The sequence below is a fragment of the Oryctolagus cuniculus genome, chromosome 16 (assembly GCF_051225735.1).
Source record: "Oryctolagus cuniculus isolate XC-2025 breed Fujian yellow rabbit chromosome 16, ASM5122573v1, whole genome shotgun sequence".
Lineage (NCBI taxonomy): Eukaryota > Metazoa > Chordata > Mammalia > Lagomorpha > Leporidae > Oryctolagus > Oryctolagus cuniculus.
Genome location: NC_142882.1, coordinates 27,629,073 through 27,634,243, shown reverse-complemented (window position 1 = coordinate 27,634,243; position 5,171 = coordinate 27,629,073). Strand labels below are relative to the sequence as shown.

At 50.4% G+C, this 5,171-nt stretch overlaps 1 pseudogene; it reads left to right on the top strand.

The window, feature by feature from the left end:
• Window positions 1–4,455: 4,455 nt before the first annotated feature.
• LOC149121640 (transmembrane protein 250 pseudogene) lies at window positions 4,456–4,890 on the top strand (annotated as a pseudogene).
• Window positions 4,891–5,171: the final 281 nt, after the last annotated feature.

The window sequence follows — 5,171 nt, the reverse complement described above, 5'->3', positions numbered from 1 at the left end:
GCACTGGTTTCTTACTAGTTACAGAGACTGAACTCCTAACTCGTGCTTTCAGCCAGGCAAAGGCATTGTGTTGCCTAAATCTGAGGACTGCACCAGTGAATGAGAACTAACTCCTTCCCCCTCTCCCTCTCCCTCTCCTTCTCCCTCTCCCTCTCTCTCCGTCCCTCTCTCTCTCATGTTTCTCTGTCTTTTCTCTCTCTCTCTCTCGGTCGCTGATTCTCAAATAAATATGTAAGAAAAAATAATACACTGTTGGCAATAATTGAGAAGTAAACCAGTGGATGGGTTCTGGTTTCCTATGTGCTACTCTCTGGATCTCAAATCAAGAGTAGGAAAGAAGTAAAAATAACAGCAAAAGATGCCTCTGTATTATGACATCAGAAATTGAGACACTAAGCAAAAGGAAATTGGTGGTGCTAAAAATAACTGAGAGAATCAGGAGAATATGGTTACCAAGGCTACATGAATCCATGGATTCTCAGTGAATCACTGACAGTTTTTTGGGAGGGGAGATTGTACTTAAAGTTTTCCTTCAAGGACTGGCACTGTGGTTCAGTGGTTTAAAGCCCCAGCCTGTAGTGCCTGCATCCCATATGAGTGGTGGTTCAAATTCCAGCTGCTCTAATTCTGATCCAGCTCTCTGCTATGGCCTGGGAAAGCAGTAGAGGATGGCCCAAGTCCTTGGTCCACCCTCCCCCATGCCTCTCTTCTCTCAGGGTGTAATTATACTTTCAAATAAATAAATAAATCTCTTTTTTGACAGGCAGAGTGGATAGTGTGAGAGAGAGACAGAGAGAAAGGTCTTCCTTTTGCCATTGTTTCACCCTCCAATGGCCGCCACGGCTGGTGCACTGTGGCCGGTGCATCACGCTGATCCAAAGGCAGGAGCCAGGTGCTTCTCCTGGTCTCCCAGGGGTGCAGGGCCCAAGCACTTGGGCCATCCTCCACTCCTTCCCGGGCCACAGCAGAGAGCTGGCCTGGAAGAGGGGCAACCAGGACAGAATCTGGCGCCCCGACCGGGACTAGAACCCGGTGTGCCAGCGCCGCAGGGTGGAGGATTAGCCTATTGAGCCGTGGCGCCAGCCAATAAATAAATCTTAGAAAAACTTTCCTATTCTGGGGATTAAAAACCTCAACAATAGTTAAGGTTAAGTCTGCTTTTGGGGTCCTTTGATCTTCTAGTATCTGGATGTACATGTCTCTTTCAAGACCTAGGAAATCCTCAACTACTTTTTTAAAGATTTATTTATATGAAAGGCAGAGTTACAGAGATGGAGAGGCAGAGGCACAGATAGAGAAGCTTCTGCCTGTTGGTTCACTCCCCCAAATGGCCACAATATCTGCAGCTGCGCCAGTCTGAAGCCAGCAGACAGGAGCTTCCTCTTGGTCTCCCATGTGGCTGTATGGGCCCAAGGACTTGGGCCATCCTCCACTGCTTTCCCAAGTGCATTAGCAGGGAGCAGGATTGAAAATGGAGCAGCCAGCTCTCAAGCCAGCACCCATATGGGATGCTGGCACTGCAGGCAGCAGCTTAACCCACTATGCCACAGTGAAATCCCCCTCAACTATTATTTTCTTTAGCAGGTTCTCAATGCCTCTTCTCTTTTCCTTCATGTATACCTGTAATTTGAATATAATGGTATTCCAAATTTCGTATAGACTTTTAAAATTCTTTCCTGTTTATTTTTGTTTGATTGAGTTGTCTTGTCCTCAAAGTCTGAAACTCTTTCCTCCAGTTGGTCTCTTCTGCTGTTAAAGGTCTCAATTGTATTTTTAATTTCACTGATTGAAGATTTCATCTCTAAAATTTCTACCTGGTTCTCCTTAATGATTTCTATCTACTTAGTGATATTTTCATTATGCCATTTATTGATTTCTTCATTTCTTTAACCTATCTGTATGCTCTTGCATTGCATTGAGTTTTCTGACAATCTTTCTTTTGAATTCTATTTCTGACATTCCATGGATTTCCCTTACTTCAGAATCTAATTCTGGAGAACCATTGTGATTTTTGGGGGGCCACATGTACCTTGCTTCTTCAAGTCTCCTGTCCCTATGCTGACACCTGTGCGTCTGGTGTGATTATCTTTTTTTAACGGAGTGGATGTTATTGGTAGAGCTTATGGTTTAGCAAGAACAGAGATATCAGAGCGTGACTGGCTGTTGCAGCCATTTAGGGAGTGAACCAGTGGATGGACCCTCTTTCTCTCCATCTCTAACTGTAACTCTGCCACTCAAATAAATAAAATCTTCAAAAGGTGGGTGTCACTGTGGCATAGTGGATAAAGCGGCCACCTGCAGTGCCGACATCTGATATGGGCACCAGTTCTGATCCTGGCTTCTCCACTTCTGATCCAACTCTCTGCTATGTCCTGGGAAGGCAGTAGAAAACCGCCCAATTCCTTGGGCATGTGCACCCATGTGGGAGACCCAGAAGAAGCTCCTGCCTCCTGGCTTCTGGCCTGGTTCCAGCCATTGTGGCCAATTGGGGAGTGAACTGGTGGATGGAAGAACTTTCTCTCTCTCTCTCTCTCTCTCTCTCTCTCTCTCTCAGCCTCTGCCTCTGCCTCTTTCTAACTGTCTCAAATAAATAAATAAATACTTTTTTTACAGGCAGAGTGGACAGTGAGAGAGAGACAGAGAGAAAGGTCTTCCTTTTGTCGTTGGTTCACCCTCTGATGGCCGCTGCGGCCGGCACACTGTGGCCCGCACACCGCACTGACCCAAAGGAAGGAGCCAGGTGCTTCTCCTGGTCTCCCATGGGGTGCAGGGCCCAAGCACTTGGGCCATCCTCCACTGCACTCCCTGGCCACAGCAGAGAGCTGGCCTGGAAGAGGGGCAACCGGGACAGAATCCGGTGCCCTGACCAGAACTCGAACCCGGTGTGCCAGTGCCACAAGGCAGAGGATTAGCCTATTAAGCCATGGCACTGGCTTAAATAAATAAATCTTAAGAAAATAAAAAGAAAAAAAAAACAGGCAATTGAAAGACTCCAGTGAGTCCTTAGGGCAGTGAAATATGCAAGTACCCATGACCTTCCCTGCCTGCATGGTGGAGGAGATGGTTGAAAGGAGAGACTCCTTTCCTACCTCTCCTGTTCCAGAAAGGGCCAACAGTAAAGTTTTGGATCACAATAGCCTGAGCTCCCCCCCACACCCCTAGTCTACCACATTCCCTCTCTTGTGACAGACATTCCCAGCTCTACTAGTACATGAACAAAACTATGATCACTCTGGAGAAGATCCTAAGGTTGAGCAGAAGGTCAAGGTAAAAACTGAGAAGGCAGGAGGAGTGAAAAAGCAGGACTGCCCCAGCCCTTGGGCCTATCAGTCTTGTGTACATCTTCTTCCTGTTCCATGGGGAATGAAGAGTGATTGGTCTGAGAACATTCTTAGGGGCTTTTCTGATGTTTTGTCTGGAAGAAATCAGAAACTTCTATAATCAAAAAAATTTCACAATATTCCATGATGATTCCAACTGGAATCAAGGGATTCCCCCCCTCCCCCAGGGCCTTTGAAATGTTGGTGTGTCATTTGTGCCACCCTGTCAAATGCACAGGGTGCAGGACTGCAACTCTGAAGAGGCAAACAGGTCTCCCAGGTTCTGAAGAACTTTGACTCACCTGTGTATTCTGATTCCTACAAGTCCATGTGAGCTAACCCAACTCATCTTGCACATGTGCAAAGTCACATGAATGTAGCTTTTTTTTTTTTGACAGGCAGAGTGGACAGTGAGAGAGAAAGAGACAGAGAGAAAGGTCTTCCTTTGCCGTTGGTTCACCCTCCAATGGCCGCCGCGGCCGGCGCACCGCGCTGATCCGATGGCAGGAGCCAGGAGCCAGGTGCTTTTCCTGGTCTCCCATGGGGTGCAGGGCCCAAGCACCTGGGCCATCCTCCACTGCACTCCCTGGCCACAGCAGAGAGCTGGCCTGGAAGAGGGGCAACCGGGACAGAATCCGGCGCCCCGACCGGGACTAGAACCCGGTGTGCCGGCGCCGCTAGGCAGAGGATTAGCCTAGTGAGCTGCGGCGCCGGCCCTCATGAATGTAGCTTTTGAGACAAGTGTCCATCTCTCAGTGGCCTATGAAAATTCAACATCAACATATGCATATTCCCTTGTTGACTTTATTGGGTTCTTTTTTGATTTAACTTGGATTTTCACTGAGTCCTTTTACCTACTCACCAGTAGAAAAGTTATGCACACAAGCCTACCGACCTCAAAAGTAGTAACTCAGGGAAAAGCCCTGTGGTGTAGCAGATAAAGCTGCTGCCTACAGTGCCAGCATCTGATATGGGTGCTGGGTTGAGTCCTGGATGCTCCACTTCCAATGCAGCTCTCTGTTATGGCCTGGGCCAGGCCCAGCCATATGGAGCCTCTCGTGGGGGTCAGATGCGGGCTACCCATGAGGCCACTGCTGGTCGCCACCACCTGTGCTAGTGCAGCTGTGCCAGCCCCATGCCAGTGATGCCCATCCTGTGGCAGGTGCGCTCCTTCCATGGCCCGCACACCAGCTGCCTGCACGCGGCCTGTGGGCCCATGTGCACCTATTACCTGGTACGCACCAAGTAACAGAACTTTGAGGTGTACCTGAAGACGCGCTGGCTGTATGGCCTCATCCGCTTCCTGCTCTACTTCAGCTGCAGCCTGCTCACCGCCGCACTCTGGTGCGCGCTGGCCAAGCTCTTCTGCCTGCAGTACCTGGGCGTGTGCGCACTGTTCTGCTTCCAGTTCCAGCTGTCGCTGCTGCTGCTGCTGATGCTGCTGCTGCTGCTGGGCCGCCGGCGCCTGGACTTCAGGCTGCTCAATGAGCTGCTGGTCTATGCCACCCACGTCACCATGCTGCTGGTCCGGGGGCTGGGCTGGTGTTTCCTGGTCTTCGTGGACATGTAAAGCCCACACCGTGGGGGATGCCGGGTGCCAGCCAAGGGAGGTGCCCGCTGCCGCCCCGAACCTGCCCCAGCCACTGAGAAACCCGGGGGTGTCCAGCTGGGCAGGAAGGGGGCCCAGACCCCCTGCTGACGCCCCTGCCGCGAGGGCGCACTGGTCCCCAGGTGCTGGGCGGCCGGCACCCGTGTTGAGGATGGCAAGTCAGCCCCAGGCAGAGCCCCCACTTCCGCTGCACACAATCTTTTGCAGTAAACTTCACTGTCTCCTTGAGGCTTTGTTTTCTG